At 40.1% G+C, this 12447-nt stretch overlaps 1 pseudogene; it reads left to right on the top strand.

Annotated features, from left to right (window-relative positions):
- The first annotated feature begins 10376 nt into the window (after positions 1-10376).
- On the top strand, positions 10377-11770 carry LOC102820652 (annotated as a pseudogene).
- The last annotated feature ends 677 nt before the right edge of the window (positions 11771-12447 follow it).

Raw genomic sequence — 12447 nt, 5'->3', positions numbered from 1 at the left:
TTGTTTATCCATTCTTCAGTTGATGGGCACTTTGGCTGTCTCCATCTTTTTGCTATTGTAAATAGTGCTGCTATAAACATTGGTGTGCATATATCTTCTGCTGCTATAAACATTGGTGTGCATATATCTTCTGCTGCTATAAACATTGGTGTGCGTATATCTTCTCATGTTGTGGCTTGTTTTTCTTTTGAGTAAATATCGAGTAGAGGGATTGCTGGATCATAGGGTATTTCTATTTTCAACCTTTTGAGGAAAAGGGTAGAAGTTTTGTAGCAAAAGGAGGGGAGTGATTGACTTTGCAGTCTAGGAGTGGAGGTCCCTGGAACTATCAAGGGAGAAGAGCAGCGAGCAGGACCCTACCCAGAGAAGCAGTGACATCAGAGATGGAGGCAGAGATGATGATGTGGAGAGATGGAGCGGCTGGGGACTTTAGACTGTGTGCTGACGACAGGGGGTGGGGGGCAGGCTTGCAGGGTATACCCTTTGGTTGGTTGATGATGCATGGAGGGGATTGTAACCATGGCAATGAAATGATATACAACAGAATGAATATAAAGCTAATGTTCCCACATGTAAACTATCATATAATTCACAATAAAACATTTAAAAGAAACAAAAATAGTCTTAAGTAGTACCTTCATATAATGGAATACTACTCAGCAATAGTAAACAATTACTTTCTGAAAAAAGTCAAATCAGTTACTGCAGTATTGATTCTAAATCACAGCAACCTCATGGCAACCACACGTTTCAGAATAGAACTACATTCCACGGGATTTCCAGTGGAAGCAGATCAGGCCTTTCTACCGAGGTACATCTGAGAGTATTTAGACCTGTATTTAAACCACCAACCTTTTGGATAGCAGCCTTGCACTTAGATGTCTGTGCCACCCAGGAACGCCATACAGTGAAACATTGTTCCTGTTGTTAAGTGCCATTGAGATGGTTTTGACTCATAGAGACCCTGTATAGGGTTTCTGAGGAGTGGCTGGTGGGTTTGAACCACCAACTTTACAATGAGCAGTCTAGCGCTTATCCAACAGTACCACTTCAAGATGACATAATGGAATATTTTGTCGTTGTTGTTAAGTGCCATCAAGTTGGTTTCAACTCATAGTGACCCTGTATAGGATTTCTGAGGAGTAGCTGGTGGGTTTGAACTGCCAAACTCGTGGTTCTAACTGACTTTGCTGTCCGGTGCACTAACCCTCAGCACCACACCAGGACTCCAATAGACTACTACTCAATTGTTGCTATGCCTGAGCCCACTGCTGCTGCCACTGTGTCAATCCATCTCTTTGGGGGGGTCTTCCTCTTTTTAGCTGACCCTCCACTTTACCAAACATGATATCCTTCTCCAGGAACTGATCCCTCCTGATAATATGTCTAAAGTATGAGAGATAAAGTCTGATCAACCTGGCTTCCAAGGAGCATTCTGGCTGTACTTCTTCCTACACATATTTGTTTGTTCTTTTGGCAGTCCATGGTACTTTTAACATTCTCCTCCAACACAACAACTCAAATGCATCAATTCTTCTATGGTATTCCTAATTCACTGTCCAACTTTCGAATGCATATGAGGTTACTGAAAATACCATGGCTTGTGTCAGGCACAACTTAGTCCTCAAACTGACACCTTTGATCTTCAATACTTTAAAGAGGTTTTGTGCAGCAGATTTGTCTAATGCAATCCATTATTTGATTTTTTGACTGCTGCTTCTATGAATATTGATGGTTGATCTGAGCAAAATGAAGTCTTCGACAGATTCAATCTTTTCTTCATTTATATAGATGTGGTTTATTGGTCCAGTGGTGAGGATTGTTGTTTTCTTTACATTGAGGTGCAACCCATACCAAAAGCTGTGGTCTTTGATCTTTGTCAGTAAGTATTTTAAGCCCTCTTCACTTTCAGCAAGCTAGGTGCTCCAATCCTTATGTCACGCTTTTCCTTCACATAATCCAGCTTCTTGGATTATTTGCTCAGCATACAGATTGAATAAGCATGGTGAAAGAATAAAACACTGGCACACACCTTTCCTAATTTTAAACATTTCAGTGTTCCCTTGTTCTGTTTAACTATGTACAAGTTCCTCATGAGCACAATTAAGTATTCTGGAATACTCATTCTTCTCAATGTTGTCCATTGCTTGTCATGATCCATACAATGGAAAGCTCTTGCTTTCTATAAAACACAGGTAAATATCTTTCTGGTATTCTCTGCTTTCAGTCAAAATCCATCTGACATCAGTAATGATATCCCTTGTTCCACGTCCTCTTCTGTATCCAGCTTGAACCTCTGGAAGTTCTCTGTCAATGTATAGTTACAGCCATTTTTGTATTATCTTTAGCAAAATTTTACTTACATGTGCCATTAATGATATTGTCCAATGATTTCCACATTCCTTTCGGGTACCTCTCTTTGGATTTGGCACAAATATGGATCTCCGCCAGTAAACTGGCCAGGTAGCTGTCTTCCAAATTTCTTTTCATAGATGTTTGAGTACCTTCAGTGCTGATCAGTTTGTCAAAAGATTTCAATTTGTATTTCTATCAATTCCCAGTGCCTCACTCTTTGCCAATTACTTCAATGCACCTTGGACTTCTTCCTTCAGCATCATTGGCTCTTGATCATATGCTACTTCTGAAAATGGCTGAACAATGACCATTTCTTTTTGATACAGTGACTCTGTATACACCTTCCACTTTCTTTTGATGTTTTTGCATTATTTAATATTTTGCCCAATTGTTGTTGTTGTTGTTAAATGCCACTGAGTTCCAATTCATAGCAACCCTGTACAGGGCTTCCAAGGAGCAGCTGGTGGGGTGAACTGCCAACCTTGTGGTTAGGAGTCCAGTGCTTATTGTACAGTGCCACACCACAGAAGCCTTACCTATGCTGTTGTTGTTGTTAAGTGCCTTTGAGTTGATTCTGACCCACAGTGACCCTGCATAGGGTTTCCGAAGCTATAAATCTTTACAGGAGTAGAAAACCTCATTTTAGAATCCTTCAATATTGTAAGTCAAAGCTTGAATTTTTTTCTTCAGTTCCCTCATCTTGAGAAATGCTGAGTGTGTTCTTCCATTTTGGTTTTCTAAATCCAGGTCTTTGCACATTTTGTTACATTACTTTGTCTTCTTGAGCTACTCTTTGAAATTTTCTGTTCAGCTCTTTTACCTCCTCATTTCTTCCATTTGCTTTAGCATCTCTACACTTGAAAGCAAGTTTCAGAGACTCTTCTGACATCCATTTTTGGCTTTTCCTTCTTTCTTGTCTTCTTACTGACCTTTTGCTTTCTTTCTGTATGATGTTCTTGATGTCATCCCACAACTCTTCCGGTCTTTGGTCTTTAGGTCTAATGCATCAAATTTATTCTTTAGATGATCTCTAAATTCAGGTGGGATATGTTAAAGGTCATATTTTGGCTCTTGTGGGTTTATCTGAATTTTCTTCAACTTCAGCCTGAACTAACATATGAACAATTGATGGTCTGTTCCACAATCTGCCCCCAACCTTTTTTTGACTGATGTTATGAAGGTTTTCTGCTGCCTCTTTCCACATATCTAGTCAATTTGATTTCTGTGTATTCCATCTGGTGAGGTCCATGTGTATAGTCATCTTTCATGTGGCTTAAAAAAGGTGTTTTCAATGAAAAAGTCAATGATCTTGCAAAATTCTATCATGCGATCTCCAGCATCATTTCTATCAACAAGGTCATATTTTCTAATAACTGATCCTTCCTCTTTGTTTCCAAACTTTGCATCCCAATCACCAATAATTATCAATACATCCTGATTGCATGTTTGATCAATTTCAGACTGAAGAAGCTGGCAGAATTCTTCAATTTCATCATCACTGGTTTTAGTGGGTGGTGTGTAAATTTGAATAATAGTAATAATTGGTCTTCTTTCTAGATGTATGGATATTATCCTATCACTGACAGTGTTTTACTTCAAGATAGATTTTGATAAGTTCTTTTTGATGATGACTTTGACACCATTCCTCTTCAATTTGTTATTTCCAGCAAAGCAAGCCATGTGATTGTCAGATTCAAAATAGTCAATACCACTTCTTTTTAGCTCATTAATGCCTAGGATATTAATGATGTTGTGTTCCATTTCATTTTTGACAATTTCCAATTTTCCTAGATTCATACTTCACACATTCCATGTTCCCATTATTAACGGATGTTTACAGCTGTTTCTCTTCATTTTGAGTTGTGCCCAATCAGCAAATGAAGGTCCTGAGGGCTTTACTCCATTCACATCATCATGGTCAACTATACTTTGAGGAGGTAGCTCTTTCCCAGTCATATTTTGAGTGCCTTTCAACCTGAAGGGCTCATCTTCTGGCACTATATCTGACAATATTCTGGTGCTCTGTATCATGCTTCAATATTCAATATTCTGGTGCTATCTGACAGTCTTCTGCTGCTATTCAATATTCATGTAATCTGAAAGATTGTTGTTATTAAGTGCCGTAGAGTCAGTTCCAAATCATAGCGACCCTGGATAGGGTTTTCAAGGAGTGGCTGGTGAGCTTGAACCTCCTACCTTGCAGTTTAAACTGACTTTGCAGTCCAGCAATTAACCCATAGAAGTGCAGTTCTATACTGAAACACACGGGATACTGTAAATTGGAACCAACTCAACGGCAACTAGTTTGGTAATTTTTGGGGTAGGAAATGATAGCAACAAGATACCTATAACAAAAGACTGATAAATTTAAACATACATTAAAATTTTTGGTTCAACAAGTATGCCATAAGGTTAAAAGGCAAGCAATATTTAAAATGAAAAAACAACAAATCAGGCGTAAATAGTTAAAACATGTGCAAATGACAATTAAGAGCTAGAATATATAAAACACTACCCTGGGTGGTGCAAATAGTGTGCATTCAACTACGAAAAGTTGGCAGCTTGAACCCATTCAATAGCACTTCAAAAGAAAGGCCTACCTGAGAACTTCTGTCAAGATTACAGCCAAGAAAACCCTATGGACCAGTTCTACACTATAGCCAATGGGGTCGCCATGATTCAAAATCAACTCCGGGCAACAGGCTTGATTTTTTGTTTTTAATAAACCAATAAGAAAAAGACACCCCAATAGAAGGAAGGAACATTTCTCAAAAGAGGAAATCCAAATGGCCAAACAATCATGGAACATTGTTCAAGCTCAGTAGTAATTATTGTTGTGAAGTGCTATCAAGTACGTTCCAACGCATAGCGACCCTGTAAAGGGTTTCTGAGGAGCAGCTGATGAGTTTCAACCACTAACCTTGCGATTCAGACCAACTTTGTAGTTCGGTACATTATCGCACAATTGTACAGTACTAAGCCACGACTCCCAGAAATAATTAGGAAAATAAAAATTTAAATAGCAATGAAAAATCAAGAAAAATCATTCTATCCATCAGATAGCAAAAAGAAAAGAGAAAATATCAAATGTTCCAAAGAGCATGGGGAAATAGACATTATTATAGTGGTTAGGAATCGGGCTCCGAACCACAAGGTCAGCTGTTCGAAACTACCAGCCGCTCCGCCGGAGAAAGAAGAGGCGTTCTGCTCCCTTAAAGATTTACAGCCTCGGAAACCCTGTTCAGGGTCGCTATGGGTCAGAACCGACTCGACGGCACTTAACAACAACAACAACAACAATACACTGTTGGTGGATCCTGGTATGGCAATGCTGGATAAAGCACTGGACCAAAAGGTAAGTTTGAAGCATAAGGTCGGCCATTCAAATTCCTTCACCAGCCACTCCTTGGAAACCCTATACAGTCAAAACCAACCCAACGGCACTTAACAACAACAACTACCTATGTTGTTAGTAAGGAGCTCTGGTAGTTTAGTGGGCTACAAGTTGGGCTGCTAACTGCAAGATCAGTAGTTCAAATATATTAGCCACTTTGTGTGAGAAAGATGAGGCTTTCTGCTCCCACAAAGATTTAAAACCTCGGAAACCCTATTAGGAACTCAAGGAATTGGAACTGAGTGAGTCCAGGGCCCACCACCCTCGTATATTGTCAGACAGGCTTAATTGTCCTTGCCTAGCAATTCCTCTCACCTCTCTACACTGTCACCAGCATTCCTTGAGAAATGGCTCAGATGAGCAGACAGGCATGTGAAAGATTCTCTGCTACACTGTGCCAGTCTAACAGTAAAAACACTGGAAGCAATCTACTAAATTCATATACTATGGAATCTTACCTCTATGGAGTTCACAGCCCAAATTTCTTTGTGTTCACAGTTTCAAGACCCATTTCTAAGCATAAAAAGGCTAGTTGTTGAATATATACAATATAGCATATTAGTAAAATAAGCCTTTGTAAAAAATGAACACAAATTTTTACACATGTGCACACACTTGTCAAAAAATGCAAAGGAAAACAATGAGAAAATACACCCCAAACTGAGAACAGATCTTTCTGTGGGAGAAGGGACTGGTAAAGAGGAAGAGTTAGAGATGGGAAAACATCAGAGCATCTATCTTGTTTCCTTTTTTACGTTATTATTATTATTATTATTATTTTAAGCAAGTCTGTGTTGTTGTCGGTTCTGACTCATAGTGACCCTGTATAGGGTTTCCGAGAGTCTGTACATCTTTGCAGAAGCAGAAATCCTCCTCTTTCCCCGCAAATCCGCTGGTGGACTCAAATAGCCTACCTAGAGATTCGTAGTCCAGTGCTTATCCTGTAAGCCAGCATGCTCCCCACAAGATTGCAAACATGGACAATAAATTTAAAAACTATAAAGAAATCCTATATATTTAAAAAACCAATTCAACGTGCCCAAAACTAATCCTTTCTTCCCCCTCTTAAACCTCTTTCTCCCATACTTTCTGATTCTGATAATCAACAAAACTTTCGTTGTAATTTTCTATCCTTATAATACAACTAAAGAAATAAGCTATTAATAGCTTTGTGTTTACAGGAAAAGGGTAGGTAAGAGAGTTAGTTTCGGTCCAGCAGTGTGTATCAAGTTTATAAAGATTTGAGTTTATATTTTAATGAGAAGGTATCAATTTTGTAATATCAAGGTCTTGTTCTGTATCTATTCTAGAGATGCGAAAACAGAGGAGGCTTTCCAGCCAGGCCCAGACCAGCAAGCGTGGTCTGGTCTGGGAGGCGTGAGGCGGTCACACTAGGTGGGGGTAGGGCCTCAAGAATCGCCGGGGAACGGGATGGGGGTGGGGGTGGAAGACCTGTAATTGAGGACCCATCGAACATACACAGACCCAAGAGTTCTCTAGGGACTCTCGGTGTTACCTCCTCTTAGCTGAATGGGTCTCAGAACAAGAAGGGTTGGTAGCTATTCATAAAGACAGAAGGAAGGATGAACTGAGGGGGAGGCTGGGAAGGCCCTAGTCCTGAGTGAGAACAGTCGTTCCGCACCTAGAAGCGGAATCGCCCCCGCCGGGGTGAGATGGGCAAGGAGGACGCGCCTTGGGGCAGAGCCACGGGATTTGGGATGATGGGTTGCCAGGAACCAATCGGCCCCCGCACGCTGTGAAATCTCGTCTCCCCTACCGACCGCAGTGGAAACCTGTTTCGCTCTGCGCACAAGCCCGGTGAAATGCTTCCCAGTTCCCTGAGCTTCACTTACCTGCAGCCCCTAACCCAACCCGAACACCTGCAGCACTTCACGGGGAAGAGATGGTAGGAACCTCAGTGGCTATCTGCGCGCGCCCACCCGGATCCACTAGGACGGTAACCACATCCGGTCCTGCAGCGGGGCAGGAGGACGTAATACTATCCGGAGTGTGCCTATAGGCGGTGCCATCATGTACGGAAGCTGCTGGAGCTGCGGTTTCCTTTCCAGTTTATTCACTATTAACAAAGGATCTGCTAAAGCTGGGAAGATTTAAACAAACAAAAAAAATCTCACTGCCTTCGATTTGATGCCATAGAACAGAATAGAACTGTTCCAAAGGGTTTCCGAGACTGTAAAACTTTGTAGGAGCAGACAGCCTTCTTTCTCCCGTTGAATTGCTAGCCTCCCAACGCGTTACTCACTACACCACCAGAGAAGACAGGTCTCCACACAAACGTGGCGGGGTTTTTTTGTTGTTTTTGTTTGTTTGTTTTCTGAGATAGTATTTTTGTTTAAGCCTCGAGCAAATGCAGTATGGAACATCTGATTTTCATTCTTAGTTAGTCCTGAGATAGTGTTTATCTACTGCATTTGTTTTCTTAACTGTGAAATGATGAAAGGGACACTGTGGGTTTAGTCGTTGGGCTGTACGGTCATCTGTTCTCAGAAACCCTTTGGAGCAGTTCTACTCTTGTCTATAGGGTCACTATGAGTCAGATCAACTCCATGGCAGTGGGTGGGTAGGTTAATGAATGGTGAAGGCAAATAGGAGAAATACGGTATTGAGTGTGTTTTCATTACCTAGCGATGTATATAGCCATTATAATACTTTATGTCCTCCTTATGTAACAATAACCACATTAATGCTCGTTTATATGTGAAGTGATTCATTCAACCAGTCTTTTTTAGTGATGGGCTCAAACGTAACAATTTTGAGGAAGTTGCAGGCCCCAGCAGTATTTCATTCTGTTGTGCATAGGATTGGAACCAACTTAGGACACTTAACAACAATTTTATGTGAAGCAGCTAATGTGTGCTATATGCTGTTGCTTTGTCATGGAACTGTAGAGAAGTAGAACACAAGGGAAAATGAAAAGTATTTAAACAATGTAAACTGTAATAGTGGTTGCTATTGTTAACTGCAAAGTGTGCTAGGAACTCTGCAAAACATTTTACATGTTTCTCTCATTTAGTCCTCAAAACAACCCCAGGAGACAGTATTGTTACAAGTGTCCTTTTACATAAAATAGAAAAAAGGTTAAATAAATTTTCTGAAGGTAACTCAACAAGTAAGTATTTTAGCAGAGACTCAAACCTCAGTATGTCTGATTGTAAAGCCTGTTGCTCTCATCTTCCATAATATATTGCCTCCAACACAGAGAAAAGGTTTAAAGCATTAGACAACTCCCCTTAAATTTCTGACAAATGTAGAGGATTAAACCTCTGCATTTTAATATACTCCTTCCTGAAACATCTAAAAAGAAACAATAAGAGGTAAGAGGAAATGCAAATTAAATCCACAATGAGATACTGTTATATACGTACCAAAATGACATGATCAGATACTTCACCAAGGAAGACATTCAAGCAGCAAACAAACATGAAGAAATGTTCACGATCAGTAGCCATCAGAAAGATGCAAATGAAAACAAGATATCACCTTATGCCAGCAATAGCAGCGAAGTTCAAAAAAACAGAAAACAAATCCTGGTGAGGGTGTGGAGAGTCTAGGACCCTTCTGCATTGCTAGTGGGACTGTAAAATGATTTAACCACTTTGAAAAATAGTATGGCACTTCCTCAAAAAGTTGGAAATAGAAATACTATATGACCCAGCAATCCTTCTACTTGGTATATATCCACAAGGAATAAGTCAGGACCCCAGAACATGCACACTGATGTTCATTGCAGCAATATTTACAATAGCAAAATGATGGAGACAGCCTAAATGTCCATTAGTGGAAAAATAGATAAATAAACTTTGGTACATACACACAATGGACTTCTGTGTAACAATAAAAAGTAACAACGAATCTGTCGAACACCACATAACATGGATGAAACTGGAGGACATGCTGAGTGAAATTAGTCAATCACAAAAGCACAAATATTGTATGAAACCAATACTGTAAGAATTCAAGAAAAGATTTTCAGACTAAAAGAAACATTCTTTGATCCTTACCAGGGGCATGAGTGAAAGGAGAGTAATTCACTGGCTAGAGGGCAGACACATGTTAACTCTAATGATGCAGTATACAAGAAGGTGGAGGTTGGCAGAAGAATGATGAAGACAGGTGAAGACACAGGTATGCAAGGGCTAAAGATGATGTTGTTGTTGTTATGTGCCATAGAGTTGGTTCCGACTCATAGCGACCCTGTACAGGGTTTCTGAGACTGTATAGAGGTAGTGATATATACACCACCGTGCAACAATAGTTCTCTTTGGGTAGATACACAGACAGAGACAGGCTGAGTGGGTATGGGAGGAAGAATGGGAGTATACTTACAAATAATGGTTTGAAAGAGTCTATTTATACAGGGGTATTTACCTTTCCTGCAAACACGGGTATGATTGTGGTGGAGCGTACAGGAGACAAAATGATGAAAACATCCTAGATATTATCAAACATCTTAAGGCAATGATTTACTGGGCCTGGAGGTTCAGGACCATTGTCTCAGGGGACATCAAGGTCATTTTGGCATAAATAGTCCATAAAGACAGTGCCCTACATCCTACTTTGGTTAGTAGCATTTGGGATCTTAAAAGTTCATAAGTGGTGGGACTCAGAAATGGCAGCCTGCATGTTCTACAGCCAGCAGTTGGCTTCCACCACCCTTAGGAGCCATGGTTCCCAGACGGCACTGCAGGTCGCTGCCCAGGTTCTGGGAAGCTCTGGATTATTAAACGACCATGGGCTCCAAGTACAGCAGCAGCAGCAAAGGAATCTGGCACTACATGAATACCTGAGCATGGAGTTGTTGCAGGAAGCTGGTATCTCTGTTCCCAAAGGGCAAGTGGCAAAATCACCAGATGACGCTTTTGCAATTGCCAAAAAACTAGGTTCAAAAGATGTTGTGATAAAAGCACAGGTTTTAGCTGGTGGTAGAGGAAAAGGGACATTTGAAAGTGGCCTCAAAAGAGGAGTGAAGATAGTTTTCTCTTCTGAAGAAACAAAGGCTGTTTCCTTACAAATGATTGGGAAAAAGTTGTTTACCAAGCAAACTGGAATAAAGGGCAGAATATGCAACCAAGTACTGGTCTGTGAGCGAAGATATCCCAGGAGAGAATTCTACTTTGCAGTAGCAATGGAAAGGTCATTTCAAGGTCCTGTACTAATAGGAAGTTCTCAAGATGGTGTCAACATTGAAGATGTTGCTGCTAAGAGTCTGAGGCCATAGTGAAGGAGCCTGTTGATATCATGGAAGGCATCAAAAAGGAGCAAGCTCTCAGGCTTGCACAGAAGATGGGATTTCCACAAAATGTTCTGGATTCTGCAGCAGACAACATGGTCAAGCTTTACAACCTTTTTCTGAAATATGATGTAACCATGGTAGAAATAAATCCAATGGTAGAAGATTCAGATGGAGCTGTGATGTGTATGGATGCAATGATTAATTTTGATAGTAATTCTGCCTATCACCAGAAAAAAATCTTTGATTTACAGGACTGGACCCAGGAATATGAAAGGGACCAGGCTGAAACTAAAGCAAATCTCAACTACATTGGCCTGGACGGAAGTATAGGCTATCTGGTAAATGGTGCTGGTTTGGCTATGGCCACAATGGATATAATCAAGCTTCATGGAGGAACTCCAGCCAACTTTCTGGATGTAGGGGGGAATGCCACCGTAGATCAAGTAACAGAAGCATTTAAACTTATCACTTCTGACAAAAAGATCCAGGTTATTCTGGTGAACATTTTCGGAGGAATCATGTGGTGTGATGTTATTGCACAGGGTATAGTCATGGCAGTCAAGGACTTGGACATTAAAATCCGTGTCACAGTACGCTTGCAAGGTACACGAGTTGATGATGCTAAGGGACTAATAGCAGACAGTGGACTGAAAATTCTTGCTTGTGATGATTTGGATGAAGCTGCTAAAATGGTTGTGAAGCTCTCAGAAATAGTGGCCTTGGCCAAGCAAGCCCAGGTGGATGTGAAATTTCAGTTACCACTCTGATCTAACACCCATTGGATGGATGAAGGGGTTAAACGTGCTATAAGCATTGAAAATACTGTGTGTGTATTATGACTCTGCTCCTTTCCTTTTCACTGTGTGGAGACTGTAACTGCCATCAAGGCAAACAAACTCTCAAAAGCATTTTGTCTGCATTCAATTTCACTGTTCAGAGTGAGCTATTTGTATAAAGAGTATATGATGCAGTTAAATAGTTTGTTTTGCTGCAACCTTTTCTGCTTTTACATAATGTCAGTTGTGATATGACTGTGTATTAATGTTGGATACAGAGTTCTTAATTGATGAGTCCTATGAATAAAATAAATATGAAGTTAAAGCTTTATTCTGTAGTCTTAGCAATACATTAGGGCACTGTATTAAAATAGTGTTTTATAGAAGAAGTGGTTATGTTGAGCACCAAGTACAAGACAATTATATCAATCACTATTTATAAAACAGTTTCAGACACTCCCCAGAATGTTCTTTGAAGTATTTCAGTGAAGTAACTTGTTAATTATTTGAACATTGCTTTAATCACTACAAAACATTGATAACTGCAAGTCTTCATGATTCTGTGGTATTATTAAGAAACACCTGTAGGATTGTATCAAATTATCAAATAAAGGCGTATTTGCTAAGGACTTGGCAAACAAAATTAGGAATGTCAATTTAAATTAATA

This window comes from Chrysochloris asiatica, unplaced genomic scaffold (assembly GCF_000296735.1).
Source record: "Chrysochloris asiatica unplaced genomic scaffold, ChrAsi1.0 scaffold00079, whole genome shotgun sequence".
NCBI classification, from domain to species: Eukaryota; Metazoa; Chordata; class Mammalia; order Afrosoricida; family Chrysochloridae; genus Chrysochloris; species Chrysochloris asiatica.
This window is presented reverse-complemented; position numbering and strand designations above follow the sequence as displayed.